The sequence below is a fragment of the Natator depressus genome, chromosome 9 (genome assembly GCF_965152275.1).
Source record: "Natator depressus isolate rNatDep1 chromosome 9, rNatDep2.hap1, whole genome shotgun sequence".
NCBI classification, from domain to species: domain Eukaryota; kingdom Metazoa; phylum Chordata; order Testudines; family Cheloniidae; genus Natator; species Natator depressus.
In genome coordinates this window covers 10,387,268-10,407,978 of record NC_134242.1, presented here as the reverse complement: position 1 = coordinate 10,407,978, position 20,711 = coordinate 10,387,268, and the positions used below count along the sequence as shown (strand labels likewise).

Below are 20,711 nucleotides of genomic sequence, written 5' to 3'. Positions count from 1 at the left end.
TTCAAGCCTAAATTAATTGTATCCAGTTTGCAAATTAATTCCAATTCAGCAGTCTCTCATTGGAGTCTGTTTTTGATGTTTTTTTGTTGAAGAATTGCCACTTTTAGGTCTGTAATCGATTGACCATAGAGATTGAAGTGTTCTCCGACTGGTTTTTGAATGTTATAATTCTTGATGTCTGATTTGTGTCCATTGATTCTTTTACGTAGAGACTGTCCAGTTTGGCCAATGTACATGGCAGAGGGGCATTGCTGGCACATGATGGCATATATCACATTGGTATCATGCACTAATGCTGCTATTTCCTTCACCAGTGCAGCTGGAGAGGGAGTAATGCAGCCCTATATGATTTTGTAAACAAAAATTACGATTTGAAATTAGGTGTCTAGCTAAATTTATCAAAACCGTTAGATTACACAAACTGATAATAGTTTGTGAAAAGGAATCAAGGTAAAATCTGGAGGTGGTAGTGGTGTAGATTTATTTCACTGAAATTGACACAACAGAGTCTTGTATGTATGTGGTGATAGTGTACTCGTGCAATTGTATGGTAAATGGTCTAGAGCAGAGAGGAGAGTGAAGAATCAGGAAGTCCCAATTTTAAATTCTGCAACAATAATTTTTACAGGTCTTTTTCAAGGTGACAAAGAGTAAGCGGTAAGTGAGAGAGAGAGAGAGAGGAACCCATGCTTATTTGCCCTGTTCTGATTTTATTCTGGTAATTATTGCTGTGATTTGTTAGGAATCAGAGCTTAAGGAACAAGTTAGAGACGGAAAGCAAACAAGTCATATGTGATCTGGAGTCGACTTCTAGTAGAGATTTGTGATACTGTGACCTAAGAGCTCCTTTGTGCCAACTCAGTGTAGTCTTGTTAGAATATTTAGCCAAACCATGTCATGTATCATATAAAAACAGGTGACATGCTGGGCATGAATATCATTGTATGATGTACATATGGGTTGTATATAGAGAGTTATGTCTGTGTGCTGGGAATATATTATTATTAAAATAGATTTTGGAGGCAGTGGATAAACAAGCCTGCCTCAGACAAAGGAATGTAGATTTACCTGTCTGGGTAAAGCTTTGTAAGCCATAGACAATGAAAGTACATTTACATATAAGGTAAACAGAGCAATCAAGCTAACAAGCAGCGGGGGAAACATCTTGGTGAGCACAGCAAGGCACACTGGAGTCTGAACCCCCAGGAGGTCTTCCTGACTCTTAAGGGAAAGACAACAGACTTTGGGAAATATAAGGGCAGCAATATGACAATCAAGTTGCCCTTCACTTAGGGGACAGGGGTGAATCACACCCTCCAATTCTGTAAATGTTGGATGCTTTTGCCTGGAGGTTTGGGGATGTTGGTAACTTGATTGTTTTAGGTAAGGCATAGCTTGCTAGAACTAAGTTTTAGGCACTAGGAAGCATGTTATTTTTTTTTTGTTTGTTATTCTTTTCTCTCTCTCTTATTCTTCCTTGGTATCACTTACATCCACATTATTAATAAACTTGTTCATGTTTTATTACAAAATCATCTCCATGCTGTTACACCAGAGTAAAGTGTGAGTCCTCGGCTAAACTAACAGGCTGGTGTATGTACTGTCTCTTTGGAGGCAGCAAACTTAATAATTTCTGTAAGTGTCCAGTGAGTGGGACTGGACACTGCAGAGAGATGTCTCTGGGGAACTCGGGAACTGGGGTTTACTGATCGTTACCTGCAAGGCAAGGTAAAGACTGGCAGTGTCTTGAGGAGTTTGCTGGTAAGATGAACAAACCGGTGTGGTAGAGCGCTGACACACAGTTCAAGCCCTAGCAAAGTTCACTCTTGCTGAGGCAGAGGGTAACATAGTGGCTTATGGTACTGGGTGTCCTGAGGACAGTGTCAGAGATACCAAAATTCTCCACTATTCTGAGGGACAGTAACATATAATGCCTCTCTCATTTGGGGATAAATGGAAAGAGATGGGTTTCCTAATACTGTAAATTTGTGTCAAGATAAACTGCATTTGACTTTGTTTTCTGTTGGCCAATTGCTTATTGCTCTTGTGCTTTTCACAGAGGAAATGGTATATGGACTTTTAGCATACTTGCTTCATACAGAAATAAATGTATTCCTCTCAGTCTTCGGATCTGTTCACGCATGTTCTGAGATCAGTGGATATGGTTTACATTTCTCTTGTGAATACTGGCATTTTAGAGATTTAATAAAATTCCTAACTGTTTTCAGAGCAAAGTGGTATCTAAAGTTGAACCCTGTTTATGATTAACTCAGATGTAATGCGACTTCATTTATAGTAAAATACAATTTAAATCCCACATTTTTTCAGTTAGAGTTGAGCAAACAATTTTCATGACGGGTTTTGGTTCCTAGCTATCAGCCACTCATCCATTCCTCATCTTCTTTCCCAGGATGCTGGCTGTGCTCTTCATCCCCACCTGAAGATACTTTGTCTCAAAGCTTGGCTTCTTGATGGTTGGCGTGACTAGAATCAACTTGCTCTAAGGAAGTGCAACAGGTATTATTTAACGGTAGGAAGGAGTTCACGAGATACACTTACCTCCACAAATAGAAAATGTTCAGCCTGTGGTGTGTCCAAGGAGGTGTTCCTCCTGTTTGTTCTTCCCTCTCAATCATCCTTGATTACTTCCTACAGCTAAAAAAGACAGGATTATCTATGAGCTCTGTCAAGGTCCACTTGGTGGCTCTAACAGCTTTTCATTCCGCAGTTGAGGGATTCTCAATCTTTACCCTTTCTACAACTGTAAGGCTTCTGAGAAGATTAGGGAACCTTTTCCCCCAAACTAAGGAACCCATGCATATCTGGGATTTGAATTTAGTACTTAAATGATTTTAAGCCCTCCCTTTGAGCCAATGACAACATCTTGCTCATTAGTTTATTTAAGAATACAGCCTTTTTGGTGGCTATCGACTCTGCTCATAGGGTGGGAGAAACAGGGGCTCTTATGGGGATCCTCCATTTATGGTATTTTTCAAGGACAAAGTTTCATTACATCCACCTCCTAAATTTTTCATATCAACCAGATTATCCACCTTCCGCCTCTCTCTGTCTCTCCTCCCCGCCCCCCTCCAAGCCGCCTCAGTCCAGAAAGGAGGCAGTTTTGCACACTTAGGATGTTTGGAAGGGCGTAAGCCTTTTATTTAGACAGGACTAAGTCATTTAGGATATCACCCAGTCTGTTCATGACTATTACACATAGATCCAAGGTTTGTCAATTTCCACCCAGAGAATATCCCCATTCTGGATATTCCTAAGGCTGCCACTTGGTCCTCGATATATACCTTCTCCAAGCAGTGATTCAGTCTTCCAGGTCAGATGCCACCATAGGAAATTCAGTGTTGTCTTCAGTCTTGGACTTGGCTCCATATCCCACTCCCCTGCAGTTGGGCATACTGCTCCATAATCACCTGAAGTGGAGCACCCACAGGGACGCTACTCGACGAAGGAGAAGATTACTCACCTTATGCAGTAACTGGAGTTCTTCAAGATGTGTGTCCTTATGGGTGGTCCACTACCCATCCTCCTTCCCTTCTGCTTCAGAGTTTCCTCTGGGGACTTTGTGGTGGAGAGGGAACTGCGGGAGGTTCGTTCACGGAGCCCTGTGTAGCCTCAGAGCAGGGCACAAGGAAGAGTAGGGTGCATGTGCAGGCCAAACAGGCACTACTACCAAAAATCTCTGGTTAAAGGTGCAAGGGGTGTGAAGTGGAGCACCATAAGGATACACATCTCGAAGAACTCCAGTTACTACACAAGGTGAGTCATCTCTCCTTCTTTGGGTAGTGTGCAAAATCAGGCAAAATTAATTGCCAAAAAACCTGCATGAACTTTCACAAAAACTGTTTCATCAGCTTTTAGTTTCAGTTCAGTGCAATGAGGATATTGCGATTTCAGTTATGAGAAACTGCTTATAGGGAAATTGTTTTACCATACAGTAACTTTGTTATAAGAGAGTTCCACCATATGTGGAATGTGATGCTGCATTTTCGTATCAGTTGTGGACATAGAACTCTTCCTGGTCTTAAAACTCTTCTCAAAATTTATGGCATGGCATGCTTGGCTGCAGGAAACCTAGATGCCCCAGGGTGTGTCTATCAATGGCATCTGGATGTGAGGTTGGCCTCCTTCCTAGACTCTTGGCTAGCTGCACTGCTGCCTATTCAGATTACTATGTATCTGTACTGGCAAATTTACATGTATTTTGCATAAAGCTTTCAAGTCATTACTTTTTGTCTAAGATTTCAGAACATTTCAGTGAAGATGCGTCAGAACACAGAAAAGTGTGTATTCTACCTATCAAAGTTTTGATTCACAAAATTTGTTTTCATTCCTTTTTTAGAGATAATAAATCATTCAGAAATTGTATGATATTTCTGGTACAGGAAGTATGAATGGAAATGGAAGAATGAAAATGACATCTTGGCGTTAGTTATAATGTTCTGAGGTTATGTTTTTATTTAGTAGTTTCTCATGATTGTGCCCGAAACTGTGTTATCCAAGGACAAATTATTAGCTGTACCTAGACAGCTATCTGAGTAATCAAGAATATTGGCTTGTAGTTTGAATACTATATTGTTTTCTGTGTGTAAATGCGTCCAGTGTCTTCATTTCTTCCACTGAAAGAGAGAGCTTGAATTTTATGGAAACTCAGTTCATGTTAACCATTTTTTAGTTTGCTAAAACTCTCAGTCCATTCATTAAACCCATCCCTCACAATTCTTCTCCATTGAGAAAGATGTTTATCAATCAGTTTAAGTTGCTTCCACTTATTTAAAAAAAAATTAATTAAATGCAGCTTTGTAATAAAAATTAAGTCCTGGAGCTAAAAAATGCTGATCCTCGTGGCATTTAAAGAAAAACTGTGCTGTAATATAAAAAAAAGATTCTAGTTGCAATAACTAAAAAAATCCTTCCTTTCTTCCTTCGTGTATGTAGGAGAAAGTGTGATACATTTTCTGTTGGCTTTTTTCTCAGGCTACTGTCACACGTAATGATACATTATCTATCTATCATTTCTAATGTTCTCATCACCATAATATCTAGGTATCAAATATATATATAAAATACATTTATAGCAAAAATTGGCTTCTTTAGAGGTAAAAATATCAAGGTTTATTGACCCAACAGGCAAATATATTTACCTTAAGAGACAATAAATCTGATGTTCACTGATATGAGAAGTTAGTATATGTATTGCGACATACAATCTGAATACTTTGAAATTGCTCCATTAGCAGTGTGATTTTTCAAAAGTGTAGGTTTTCCTTTTAAGCTAACATTCTAAAGGGGAAATAGATACGTTTAGAGGGCCATAAAATACAGTTATTTAGCTCTGGAGAGGTGAATAATAGATTGCTTTATATGTTGCTTATTTGATTACGTTGTTCCTTACTTCAGTTTGACCTCTGTGTAGTAGTGATCATATGGCTGGATTCAGCTAGTCACAAACCCAGGATTTTTCTTATGTATGTAGCAACACTGTACTTGTGAGTGAGACGTTTTTCTTCAACATATGAACGGTGGAGTTGGTAAAAGAGTGAAATTTTATTTGGTGGTAGAATAACTCCCTGCGTAGGGCTTGAGAATGCCCTCAGATAAGTTGGCACATGTTGCTCTACACTTTGCAAGATCAGCCTCATTTAGCTGATTCCATTGGCTTCTGGCTGGCTGGCCCATTTTATTTGCACACCCAGGATGATCACAGATCATCTTTTCACAGATCTTTTGTCAGAAGCATGTGGTCACAGCAATTTCTTAGTCTTATGGTAGATAACTTTTTTACATAATATATGTAATCTATATTTAATCTAAACAATGCCTTATGTAACCAAGGAAAGGAGACAAGCAGAAGATTTTATGCAATCCAGTAGGACATCGTTCTAATAAGCTGAATTAAATAGGCTTCGTGTCCCATTATTATATATCATGGGGATTTTCTAACTTCAAGTCTTGTATCTAGTAAAAGCCAAATTGTCTGTGATGAAACATTTCGTTGTGTGACGTAGCCAGTGAAATGTCAGTGAGCCACGGAAATGAAGTTTACATCATAACCATTCATGTATTTAATAATGAGGGCTGAGCCCTCAATTTCATTCCATGTTTTAAATTCTCTCTCTCATACAAAATTCCTTGAAAGAAAGTGTGTGTGTGTGCGCGAGAGAGACTTTGACTGTATTATTATCAAGAGTGTGCGGATTAAACCATATGTGAATCCTTTACATTTGGTTGCTTGCAGTTTTGAACCCCTCCAGATCATTTTGTCAAAACAGAATTTTAGTTCTGAAATAAATTAACAAAGTAGAAACAAACATACTGAATTAATGCACTCCTCCAATGTTGGCAGATAATTGCCAAAAAGAAAGTGCCTGCACTGGAAATATCAATAACTTTAATATGTGAGATTTGTTAACACAAAAGCAAACAAGCAAACTTGCTCTCCACTGACTGTCACTAATATTTATTCGTCCAGTGACTGTTAATCACACCAAGTTTACAGTCCTGTATAGCACCTGTCACAGGTGCTGATCATTAATCAGCTATTACAGCAGTTTATTCTGCTGCTGACAACTTGCAATTTTCTACTGATTCAGCTAGTTTGTCAGGTGGGAATTATGGCATAGCACATGTGACAAAACACATCACACATTTTTTCTCTCTCCTTTTTATTTTTTTTATTTTCAGGCTTCTCTCTCTTCCTCTCTCCCCCCCTTTTTAGACAAACAATATCTGGGAACTCAGAAGTAATAAGGCGGAATGTATAATTAATTACCCAGCTTGCTCTAATTAGGGATGAATAAGTTGTGTCCCTCTCATCATCACAAATGTGGTGATGGGTAATACCAGTTTATGCTGTATTAACTGCAAATATGCAATCCTTCTGAGAGCACTTTTGTTGATGAATTTGATGAATGTGACAATAATTAGCAGAGACAGATGAGAGCTAAATTACTACTGACAATGTAATGCTATCCCGCTTGAGGGTCTGAGAACGTGGCAGGCTAACATGGCAGGGACCGAGGCCTCGTTTCTAATTAATAGTCTTCTTCTTCTTCCCTTTTTTTTTTTTTTTTTTTTTTTTTTTTTTGCTAGTGGGGTTAAAAAAAAGGAGGAACGGTAATTGTTTTCGTCAAAGGCTGCAGGGAGTTATCAGGGTAATAAAGTTAATTAGCAGAACAAACATCCTTTCACTGCCTTACCAGATTGAGGAAAAGAGGGTAATTCAAACTGCAGAAAGATATGACTAGATGAGATGATAAGGAGAAAAATTTTACACAGGAGGCCAACAGAGAAGAATCAATTTTTTTCTTCATTTCTTTTGGCTCAGTGCATGGAAAGGAGTTACACATTGTCCTCTTTCAGCTCATAAAGTTGCTTATGTATAAAACTTTATTGTTATGATTTCTGGTTTTGGATGGGAAATGAAGTTAAGAAAGATCATATTACATTGTGTAATTTTGTCAGGGTCTTTCAAATCACGATTGTTTTGTTGCATGATGTGCAATTTTATTTTTATTAAAGTGGCTTTTTCCTAATGTTCACAGCATTGTACTGAACTGGTAATCTTCTTTAAAGAAAAAACAGTTTTTGTTTAGTTATCCTTGTCTTCAGTGGACCCACTGAGCATGCCCATTGTACCAGGCTCTGAAATAGCTAGATCAAAGTTTGAATTAGGTGAGGAATTTCTTTGAGTAATATTTCTGTTACTACCCTCTTCTAATATAAAGAAAAAAAATCCAAAGGCTTTAGTTCTACAAACACTTACGTATATGGGTAACTTTATGGACGTGAGTAGTCATACTGAACAGAACTACTCATATCTGTAAAGTTACTTGTATACATAAGTGTTTACAGGATGAGGGCCTAAAAGAGTAGATTGTCTTAAAAAAAAAATAACATTAGGTTATTCGTGACAACTACTGTACTTCCATTCTGATATATTTTTGGTTCTAGCCTTCTAATGATGTTCCAATTTCTCTTGCATATTTTTTGCCCGCTTGCAAAACATATCTGGTGCCTACTAGATATATTATCAGTTATTGTTGTGTATGGAAAAATCACATTTTGTAAATCCAGAGGGATCCATACAGGCAGAAATGGGTTAACGGTTTTATTCTTTTAGTATATTCTGTACTAGTCTTACTGCATCATATACTCCAGGCACAGAAGAGGCTTCCCTGAGGTACTCTGCTGCTGCGTCAGGGATCCAAACAAAGCCCTTTGGCCTCCCTCCTTTTTTTATTTAGCCAAAATCAGATTGTTGATAGAAAGAAAAAATGTTTATAGAAACTGTCATAAAAATGATTTGGTCCAGGCAATTGATACCTGGAACAGGAAACTTAACAACCTGTGGCCTCAAAATGAGGGAAAAAAAGACTGAAGTTGTGTGGATGATTTGCACAGAGCCAAAACAGATGAATGTCAAAATCGAGGGCCAGTGCCTAAATCAGCTTACAATGTTAAAAGTATGTTGGGGGCTGATTAAAAGCTGACAGAGCACTGCAAGCAAGGCAGCTGAGCCTGGGGAAACTCTGGCATAAGAAATGAGACAAATGAGGACAGTGAGAGGGGCGACTTTACTGGACCACAAGTGGAAATGAGGTCCAGGAGGTTGGCGGTATCAGGGAGAAGCTTTAAGAGAGGAGGCTGACGTGGTATGGGCGCATACAAAGTAAGGATGTACGGAATCGTGTTAGGGAGGCCTTTGAGACCAGTGTGTATGGACAAAGAACAAGAAAGTGGTGGAAAGACTGTGTACAGGAGGATGGAGTTGATATGGACTAAGTGTTTGACTGACAAACCTAGAAAAGAGTGATCTGGAAAAAGAAACTGTCAAGAAAAACACACATACTGCATACTCTTCTATTGTAGAAAACTATTCCTGCTCACCCAACAATCTATCACTAACCCCCCAGAAAGGTCTTGAATAGATTTTATTGGGCTCATACTAAGGCTCCAAGCTGTCATCCTCACAGTTGTGGATGCAACCACTCACTTCCAGCATTGTATATCCTCTGGTCAAGCCAGAAAATGACTTTTGTATGGAGTAACATAAGCATTATCATCATGGAGTTCTAAAGTATCCTCTGACTGCTTCTTTTAAACTATTCTTTCTTGAGTTATGAGTAGGGTATTTTAATACACATATGCTGATGATCATTGCATTGCTTAAAATATTGCAGACTCACTGAGAAGAGTGTAGCCCTTCTTGCCTCACAAACTGGGAAAAAACGTAGTTTCACACTTATTACAGAGAAACTAACAATCTCAGAAAGCAGCAATTTGGGTTTTGCACTGGATAGGTGGTCCAGTGATTTAGGGCACCTGGACTTGGAAAATCTGGGTTGAATTCCCTCCTGTATTGTCTTCTCTTTCCCATTTCCTTTTCCTTTCTTTTGACGTCATGTGACAACTGGTGCTGTATAACTGATGCTGACAAATTCATTTAATGAGGTCTAATGCTTTATTTTACTTGTAAACAGTGGGGGAATTACTTTTATTATATACTCAGTTCAATAATACTTTTTCTTATTTGTTGTTTGTTAATACAGAGCAGAGATTAGATGGATTTTTGATTCATGTTTGGGGTGAATATAGCAGAGTTCATGTACTTTATATAATGCAGTATTTGAGTGCCGTTATTCATCTTTACCAAGGGGGAAAGTCAGGTTATAAAGAGTAGAAAATAGGGCTGATGTTGGTCAGCAGTAGATCCCTTCCTTTTAGTTACGGCCCTTATTCAACACATCCAGCATTCCTTATTGTTAGCAATGGGAATTCTTTCTGAGCAGCAGTGTTGTGAACAGACTTTTTATGACATTGGGGTGGATTATTTTCTCTCATGACTCTTCAGTGCAACGTAATAATTCACCAATGAGGGTGCAGTAGAGTTTTGTAATCTATGTCCCTTTTCCTACCTTCAAGTTCTATTTGGCCAGCAAGTAGGAGAGATTGGGGTGGGAATGGGAAGAGAAAAACAATGATGTGTTCAGTAGGAGGTATACAGAACTTTATTGGGTTTGGTGCCATACAGCCTACTGCTGAAAACTCACTAAAACCTTGTTGAAGTATTAATGTGTGGTGTTTGCAGAAAAGCAGGCATGATATACACCCATCCTGTTTCTCCTGCCAGTGAGGTCTGTTACTGCAGGAATTGATAAGTGGAGCACTGTGCATAGCACCTATATACTGCAGTGATGGGTGTCTGGAAACTATTTAAGAAAGATAGCTATAAAGAGAGCAATATCACTGTCCCCTTGGTTACCGATAATCTGGGGTTCACCTTTGATTCGTCCCTCATTCCACACTTCCCAGTCATGTCCAAATCCTGCTTCTTCTTCCCCCATGACATCTCAATAATCTGTCCACTATTTGCCATCCCGGCAGCCAAAATTCTCATTCAGGCCCTTATCATTTCCCCTCTTTATCTCTGTCTCCTCTTCCTTTCTGGCCTTTTCAACATGCTCATTTTCTCTTTCCAGTCTATGCAAAAAAACTGTAAGATCATTTGGTTGTTTTGACCCCATCATCCCCATTTTTAATCCCTCTGCTGGCTCCCCCTACTCCACTGCATCAAGTTTAAGCTTTTTGTCAACCTGTTCAAAGTCCTTCATAACTCTGCCCCTCCCTATTTATCTGCCCATGTCCTATTTCATGTTACCCACTGCCCCCTCCTATGCTACCATTTGTCAGCTTCTCACACTATCTGTATAGTGTGAATCACCTCTGTAAAATCAGGATGGTAAATACTTTACAGGGTAATCAGATTCGTAACATGGAGAATCCCTCTAGGCAAAACCTTAAGTTACAAAAAGACACAAAAACAGGAATACACACTCCCTCCAGCACAGCGAATTTTACAAGCCATTAAACAAAAGAAAATCTAACGCATTTTCTAGCTAGATTACTTACTAACTTTATAGGAGTTGGAAGGCTTGCATCCTTGATCTGTTCCCGGCAAAGGTCTTATACAGACAGACAAAACCCTTTGTCCCCCTCATCCAGATTTGAAAGAATCTTGTCCCCACATTGGCCATTTTGGGTCAGGTGCCAGCGGGGTTACTTTAGCTTCTTAACCCTTTACAGGTGAAAGGAATTTACCTCTCGCCTGGAGGGATTTTATAGCACTGTATACAGAAAGGTGGTTACCCTTCCCTTATATTTATGACAGGGACTATGCTTTTTTCTTTTTGGGAAGTGCCTAGGAGGTGCTATTGTAGGTGCTACCAGACCCAAACAACCACTGATAGAGTGTGTTCGTTCAGTGATGCTAAGATTCTAGTAGTTCTAATTGTTTCTATGGCATACAGGAAATTGATTTGTTATTTCACTCTTGTCTTTCCACCTCAGCTAACATCCTTCTTCTTGACAAAAGGGTGGAGGAAACTGTCTTGTTCAAATCCACTTATTATGGAATTCACTATTTAATATTTGTGTGCCTCACCACTTGCCTTTTCACCTGGCTCATGAATGGAGAACCTCAATGTACTTATGATTGGCCCTGTTTCATAGCAGTGGATGAATACTGGATTAATGTTTTGAAGTGAGTTGCATATTTAAATATGAGCATATTGGAGAGTTTCGGGGGGCGGGGGGGGAGTCCCCCTCCATGAAACAAGCTGGGTGGTTTCTCAAAAGAGCCACCGAGTGGAAAACAATCTTTTGAAGTTGGCTGAACATGCTGTAATTGTGAATCCAACCTTTATTCATAGAATCATAGAATATCAGGGTTGTAAGGGACCTCAGGAGGTCATCTAGTCCAACCCCCTGCACAGAGCAGGACCGATCCCCAACTAAATCATCCCAGCCAGAGCTTTGTCAAGCCTGACCTTAAAAACCGCAAAGGAAGGAGATTCCACCACCTCCCTAGGTACCGCACTCCAGTGCTTTACCACCCTCCTAGTGAAAAAGTTTTTCCTAATATCCAACCTAAACCTCCCCCACTGCAACTTGAGACCATTACCATTATTAGTACTTTAGAAATGATTTTGTTACTTTGTTGAACTACTGTGCCATTGATTCTTAGTGTTTATCCTAGTGAATACAAGTTGTTCACTGTGTATGTCAGCTTTGCTTTAAATCTCAGTTCAGGGGAGTGTAGCAATGTAGTTGAACAAACACAAAAGGCTAAAAATTAATAATTTTTTTAGATTTTTGATTTACAAAATTATTTAAATGTTCTTCTTTGTAATTGAGGGGCTCTGTTACCGCCTAATGAAATTACAGTGCTGCCTAATCACATTACAAATCTGCATGCAAAAAAACATTTGTACACAAGGTGGTGATGTTAGCAACCAACTATTTTTATTCTTAACAACTCACAATAAATAACAACATATTGTTTTATGTCTGAGACCTCCTAAGCTAACTTTGGGTGTTCATATAAAGTCTGAGACCAGAGATATCAGCAAGAAAAACTGTGAACTGAAGGTCTTCCTAATAAACACAGATATCAATGAAAATAGGTGTTGAGCTTTAAAAATATCTTCATATCTTCCAGGGTTTCTCATTTTCCTCTGACATAATTGTACCATGAGAATCATAGAAAACTTCAAATACAATGTGGAAAGCGCAAGGTGTATCAAAAAAGGTAGGTAACACAACCGTCTATTAAAGATCTCTTTCATATTTTAAATACTTCTTCTCATTCTATAACTAACTGTAAAAATAGCAACAGTTAAGATTTGCTGCCTAGAAAGTGAAGTGTTTGTATTTGAACTGACAATAGGACAAATATAAAACTAAAACCAAGAAAAGGGGTAATAAATAATGACAACAGATATTTGTAATCCTTGTGCTCCTATGTTCACTGTTTCCATGTGTTTTCTTGTCTTGATGTGCTGTCAGCCTCCTCTCACCTGGGACTAGTGATATCTTATCAAAGCCTAAGCAGTTCCTCTTCACAACAGGCAGATAATAGTGCCTTTCAATTTATCATACTAGAAGTCTAAAAGAACCATGGGAACGATTGGTCAGGTGACAGTTTGATGGACAGCTTGACAGCCCTTAAAGCATCATGGGAAATGGTTGTCACCTGATTTTTCAGAGCCACTATGGAGATAACCTTCAGCATGACAGGAAAAACAAAAATCTGAATATTTGTGTAGGGTTTGGTAACAGCCGTAATGCTCACCTTAGTGACAGTGAGTATGAATTTGGATTACGTGAAATGGTGTAATCTGAACAGGGATCTGTTCAGCCTCTAAATGCTTTTGACATCTTTAGCTTCCTTTGAACACTTTTATTTAAATGTATATTTTTCAAACAATAATAATGTGAGGGTTTTAACTTAAGTAAATGGTTTCCTGTTCCTTTTTGTCAAACTATCTGTATAATGAAATGTATGTTTACCTGCTGAATGAAATCAGATTGAAAAACATAATTTCAAGAAGGTAAATATTCCTTTTCAAACAAAAGGAATGCAAATATGGAAAAAGTCTTCTTTTTGTACATTGTTACTATGGTTGATTGTGGGCAAAAATCATTAGGTGTCCACTGTAAAATTAACTCATCTTTTCATGGACAGGTGTTCACATCAAAAGCCCAATGGCTGTTGCTGTGTACTCCTGCCGAGATTGGGATGGAGAATATGCTACTCTCAAGTCAAGACTGATGCCCTTTGAAAGGAAAGCATGAGAAAGCTGGCATTGCCATGACCATTGTTTTACTTGTTCTGTGGCTAAATGCAGGATGTCATTTTCCAGGACATCTGCCTAGAACCACGTATAAACACTAAAATTATCTTTGAAAAAATGGCAGATTCTTCTAAGGAAGACCATAAATGTATGTGTTCTAAGGAAGGATCTAGATGGTATACAGGATTAAGCATTATCTCTTTACCTCTGGAAACCTGGATTTAGGAGCCATTACCTCTGTGATGAATGAAATGAATTTGAAGGTCTCAATCTGGTCTCCCCAAAAAGCACCTCACAGTTTGGAATAACTATAACCTTCACTTGTGAAAGGCCCAGGATAGGAATCAAATGCATGGTGCAGGTTAGGATGAGATGCTTTGGCATCCTGTCCTATGAAGTTTTAGTGAGTCATGTCAGTGTCTCACTTTCATTTTTAAAAAACAGGTTTTTCTGAACATCCTAGATCCTGGCCTCCCTCCTCCTTCAATCCAACCAAAATGCTGCCACGAAAATCAATTGCGTTTCCTTCCATTCTCACTATGTCTCGCCCCTCTTCAAATACCACCTCTGCTTTCCACTTACCTCATAAGTAAGTTCTTACTTTCGGCACCCTCCACAACTTAGCTCCTGCCTACCTCTCCCCTCTTCTCTTTCTGTGCTTCCTCTTCCCTATTTGCTCTGCTTGATGACTTAGAGCCCATCCAACTCCCATTGACTGCAACGTCTTCTTCCATGCAGCCCGCAATGGCTGGAAAACCTGGTCCACCATACCTCCATCTTCTCCATCTTCATGTCTCTCTTTAAAAAAAAAAACATCTTCCAAAGAAGCTTATAAACCAGGTCTCCTCTTCAAAAAGTGTGAACAAAATACTCTCTCTGTTCCTCTCCTACCCTCCTTCTCCCAACTCTTTCTCTGATGGTGAAAGAGATGGTGTATACATATATACAATATTTACTGTCGCTGAGTAATGTACTGGTGATCTAAATAAATAACAGCCTCTATGGCATTAAATGTGTGTGTGTGTATATTCTCTCCCTCTTTCCCTTCTTCATGGTATATTGTCAGATGGCAATGGTAACCATTTCTGGACATTGTAAGTTTACCTGTTAGAAATTTCCCAATGCAATTTAGAGAATATTTCACATTTTTAATGCCATGCAGGATTATTTTTAGTTAAGTCACCAGCCACAATATGTTACCCAGCTATTTTTGCACATTTCATAGTGTAATTTTAAATTGCAAACAGGAACTTACCCACAAAACTGACCTGCTTCATAATCTGAAGCCAGCAAATTACTGGACTCACATTTTAAAATAATAATTTTATGCTTGATTCTGGCCTTTATACATATATACATGTGCATGGATGCGCGCATACACACACACACACACACACACACCCTTTATTCCCCCGTGGATTTTCTGCATAGCAGAGTAGAAGACCGCTCCATACTGTTTCTGCCCAGAGATATCCAGAATACCCAACAATATACCAGCTCTGGGCAGGGTTTGGCAGATGGTGTATTTAGATGCGGATTTTTCAACATGAAAATGGGGAGGATTCTCTTTAGGCTTTCACAGCTTGCTGTCTAAATACTATTGTTCTGGTCAGCTGTGAGTTACATCAGAGTCTATGGTAAAATACAAAAAAAAAAAAGGGAACCCTACCTTGTGTCCCTTTGTTGAAGTTCCTTCTGTCAAATAGTTCACATTCAGACTCAGGGTTATTGTTGTTTTTCATTTCTAGATTTATTTTCAAGACTTAATCCTGCATTTCCTTTACTGAGGAAAAATTCCCATTAATGGCAATGTCAGTATTTCCTATAAGAAATGCAGGATTAGGCCTTCTGTTTTAAACATATTTCTTTTCACTTGTGTACACCAATCACTGAAAATACCCCTCGAGTTTTTTTCCCATGCACTTCTGGTTTTTTATCCTAGTAACATCATCCACTGTATATAAATTTAAGAAAATAGCCCTATGTGTATCTGGAGCCTCTACAGAGCTCAAGTTGCTACTTAAGATTTTTTCCTGTGGCATTTTTGCAAACAAACAATGTGGTTGTAAAAGAACCTAATCAGTGTTTGAGCTGACAAACAACCAAACAAAAAAGGTATTTAGAAGAGGCCTCTGATTTCCCTAATGACAGGATATACCCATCAAGTAAACTCAGTAACAGCTGCTCCATTGTGTTAAAGATTTCTAAGATGTCTTTACTATTTAAAAAGTTTTTTTATTTGTATTTACTTTCTCTAGAGAAGATGTACGGAGATATTTAGAATTCTTATTATATCTTCTTTCTGGAAAAAAAGGAATTAGCTGGTATACCAATGAAACACTACTTTCCATGACTGTAAATATGACGTTGTTTAACTTTAAAACTGGGTCTTAAGTTGTAAGCAGAATATGATGGGTTGGTACAAATAGTTTTGCTGAAAAGAAATAAGAAATGCCTAAAAAGCTTTTATCAAACTACCACTTAAAAAGTCAGACACTGTCTTCCAGTCTGGGCTCTGGGACAGCATATGGAACAGCTGGGACACTTCAGCTGACAGAAGCCAACCTACTTCTTCCAGGGGTTAGACAAGGAGCTTTTTCAGGTAGTGATCTGTGGCTCTTAGACCCCTCCTGTGGATATGAATGGTCAGGTGCTTAGTTTATTTTACAAACTTCTAACTCTGTCTCCTTTTACAGATGTCTATCTTCATCTCCTCTTAGAATGTTAATTGTGGTTGTATTGTTGATACTGTTCTGTTTTAAATTAGACCTATTGTATTCATGACCACAATGCTCAGATTTCCAGATAGTTCTAATAAATATATTCTGAATGTACATAACAGTTGAATTCATGTTTGATTTATTGTCCCTCGAGGTAAAAAAATTGATCTTAGCTTCACCTGGGTCAATAGACATTGATATCTAGTTCTGCTGAAGTCAATATCTGCTAATACTGGCTGCACAACTCTGACAGGGATTGGTAAGAGAGGTGGGTAATAAAAGAAGTTAAACAAGAATCACATTATTCAGAGAAAAGAATAGAAAGGATGATGGATCATAAACGACTGAATGAATGATTTCATTAAGAGATGGGAGGCAGGAAAAGCCAAGAGTAGCGATGGAAGCTGCGGGGTAACACAAAGTGGCCGAGGAGAATGAAACAGCAGAGACTCAGAATGGCTTAGAAGTAGAACAGCTGTGTTGGAGGTAATTACGGGTAATACAGCCCCAGCACAGTGTAAGGGGTTGATTGCATTCCACTCTTTGGAGATGGGGATGTGGGTAGTTCAGTACTAATCTTTTGGGGAAAGGTCTGAGAAACTTGCAAAACGGAAAAGAAAAATTAGAGAACTCAGGATAGAGGCAAATATAGAGGAGAGGGGTGGAGAAGAGATGAAAGGGAAGAAAGAAACAGAGAATGGAAAGGGACAGAGTTAAAAGTAGGCGAGATTAAGAGATTGGGAGACAAAAGAGGGCATGAATAAATAACAATGGAAATGGAAACAGAAGAGTTCTATGCTTTATAGATTCTTATAACAGCCTCATCGCTGTAGTATCTGAGCACCTTCTACTAGTGCATTAAGTGATGTGACTAACGTCTTTCACATGTAGTTTGTTGTCTTGCTCATCCTCTCCCAGGCGGTGAATTATGTGTGCAATCTAGTGTTTTGGTGGGTAAACATATATCTATATCTATATATGTTTTGTGAGAACTTAGCACCATGAATAAATCTAGGAGCACTCCTACACTGTGCACTGAATTGACCTGTTATGTGTGTGTCCCATTAATCAAAGAAGATTACACAGTGACTGCAGACTCTTTAAAGTGCTTTCTTCTGTCCACCAGACTAACTTCTGTCTTGCTTGGGTTGAGCTTCAACCCGCTGTTCTTCATCCATGAGCTGAATGAAGGTTTGGATTATTTTGGTGGTAGTGATGTGGTTGTATGTGGTGAAAGATAGGTAGAGCTGTGTGTGTCAGCTGCATATTGTTGGCATTTGAGTCCATATCATCTGACCAGTTCCCCTAGTGGCTGCATGTAGATGTTGAATAGGACCAGTGAAATAATTTATCCTTGTGGGACTTGTTGACTTTGACCAGATCTTATTTTTACGGTGATGGTCTGTATTTCTGATCAAACTATAATCTATCTGCAAAGCATGCTTATAGAAATAATAAGGAATTTTATTAAAGGTGTAACAGCATGCGAAGAACTAACCTGTGTGTATAGGTTTGGCTATTAAATGTTATGTGTTAAGGGCTTAGAGTGCAGGCTTGGGTGACAGATCTGATAAATAGTTAGCCAAAGTAAGCCCCAGGGTTTGACCTGAGGTTATAAATTTCATACTGGTATGCTGCATAACAAAGTAAGTAACTATAGAAGAATAGGTACATCACAAAACTGTGTAAATAACAGAATGTTTGGGGTATTTTGCAATGAGGTAACTATAGTGGTGACCCCATTGATGTATGAGATTTATTAAGCATGTGATTGGTGCAAATAGATTATGTCAGTGGTTGGAAGTCTAACTCTGGGCACCCGGAATACCACACATGGGCAAAGGGCAAGTTCCAGTTTACGGAATAGGTCAAATATGGCCATGGATATCTGGTGGTGTGCTAAGATGAGGGTATAAAGATCTAAGTTTTGGCCCCATAATTTGCACTTGTCAGATCCTGAGACAGTGCAAACTGATCAGGACCTTTTTTCTGACATTCTCCATTGACTGTTTCTTCCATCTTTGTTTATAATGGTCTCCACAGAGTTGGAAGCATGAACAATTCAGGAAAACACTTTACTGAATTTATCATATTCTTATACTTATTATATTCTTCTATGATTTCAGTTATATTTGCCTGTATTAACTAAAGCCTATAAAGTTTGTATGTGTATTCCACACTTCTCATCTTTTTAATTTAACTCTAAGTGGCCATCTGAATAAAGAGCATGTGATAAATTATTTTATAATTGCAATAATTGACCAGGCTACAGACTCTAAACGTGAGAAGTCTAGTGGAGGCGTGCAATTTCCCATCACTATTGTTTGGGTGCATCCCTCCAGAAATGACTTAAACCATTTTAGCTCATTCCCCTGAATGTCTGCCATCTTTCTTGAGCAGGACAATAGTTTGTGTGATGGGTTCGGTCACAGAGACCCCCTTGGGACTGTCACCTGATGTGCTGAAATTACCTCTGAGCCCGTTTTCTTTGTCAGCTTGGGACTCCAGGACCCTGTCTTGTTGAGCCAGACATGCTAGCCTGCTGCAAAAAGACCCAGGGTCTGAACCACGCCCTCAAAGCTGCAAACTTAACTGAAAACAGCTCAGCGAGTATTCCTGTCTCCAGCACCCAGACACCCAGTTCCCAATGGGATCCAAACCCCAAATAAATCCATTTTACTCTGTATAAAGCTTATACATGGTAAACTCATAAATTGTCCGCTCTCTATAACACTGAGAGAGATATGCACAGCTGTTTGCTCCCCCAGGTAGTAATCACTGACTCCGGATGAATTAATAAACAAACAAAAGTGATGTTATTAACTATAAAAAGTAGGATTTAAGTGGTTTCAAGTAATAACAGACAGAACAAAGTAAGTTACCAAGAAAAATAAAACAAAACACACACGTCTAAGCCTAATACATTAAGAAACTGAATACAGGTAAATCTCACCCTTAGAGATGTTCCAATAAGCTTCTTTCATGACTAGACTCCTTCCTAGTCTGGACCCAATCCTTTCCCCTGGTTCAGACCTTGTTAGTTCAAGCAGGCATCTTAGGTGAAAAGCAGGAGATTTTACATGACTGGGACCCTTTGTTCTGTTCCACCCTCTTTTATAGCTTTGGCACAAGGCGGGAATCTTTTGTCTCTCTGGGTCTACACCCCTTCTTCTAAATGGGAAAGCACCAGGCTTAAGATGGATTCCAGTATCATGTGACCTGGTCACATGTCCTGTGAGACCTCATTCTTCATTACCCACTTCAGGTACACAGGAAGGCTTGCAGGTAAACAGCCATATACAGCCAATTGTCCTAGTCAATGAGAGTCATCAAGATTCTAAACCACCGTTAATGGCCCACACTTTGCATAAGTACAATAGAACCTCAGAGTTAACTGCTAATAATGAACACACTCAGTAGATTATGAGCTTTGTAATGACACCTTACAAGAGACCTTTTGCATAAAGCATATTCCAGTTACATTATATTCACATTCTAAGCATATTTTCATAAAGCATATGGAGTGCAACGTTACAGTATGCTAGGGTCAACAATATTGAATGCTGCTGAGAGGATCAGGAGGATGAGAATGGTTGACTACTTATCATCCACTGACTGCAGGAGATCATCCATTAGTGCTACTAAAGCAGTTTTCATTCTATATGTCCTGGACTCAATCCACATTGTGCCATGTCTACTACATTAGCTGCAATTAGATGAGCTTTTTGTCAGTCTTTGGCTAGCTCCTCTCTGAGCTTCTCCAGGAACAGGTTTGATACTGGGTGATAGCTGGCTAGAAACCTGATATCTAGGATGGGTTTCGTCAATGCCAGTTGCACTATTGCGTATTTGAAGGAGTAAGGGAAAATCCCTTCTCTGAATGATGTGGTGGCTAGTTCAGTCAGGAGTAGCACCTGTTCCCATGATTCTTTCACAAGCCAGGAAGGGTGTAGGTCACATTCACAGGTTTGGTTTGAGACTCCTTTAGGTTTTCCAGTACTTCTTAAAGAGAGTATATACTTAATTCTGGGAATGCAGGTGGGCTGTTTGCTGGCTGGTATAGCAGGAGTGGATATATACTGTTTGAGAAGTCTTCTGGAATGTGTGAGATCTTTTCACCAATGTGTAATGATAACTTTTCACAGTGCTTGATTCTGTTGTGGGCTGTAGGTATTTATGTCGTATTGTGCAGTAAACATATTTAAAATTTGTTGTTGCTATCATTACGAATATTATTTGGGTAGCACCCAGAACTGTCAGTCAGAAGGGCACAGATGTACAGTCAGGGTAGACAGGTTAATTGACTTAGCTGGGGCTACATAGTGAGTGTCTCTCAGAGCTT

At 39.0% G+C, this 20,711-nt stretch overlaps 1 protein-coding gene across 2 annotated transcripts in view; it reads left to right on the top strand.

The window, feature by feature from the left end:
* SOX2 (SRY-box transcription factor 2) overlaps positions 1–20,711 on the top strand; it is a 400,076-nt gene that overhangs the window by 246,764 nt on the left and 132,601 nt on the right. The window contains exon 1 of one of the 2 annotated variants that reach the window (XM_074963500.1): positions 12,515–12,604. The exons of the other annotated variant lie outside the window; for it this stretch is intronic. The gene's annotated coding sequence lies outside the window, so the exon portion shown is untranslated. Of the gene's footprint in view, positions 1–12,514; positions 12,605–20,711 lie in introns of those variants that run through there. 2 annotated transcript variants of the gene reach the window in all.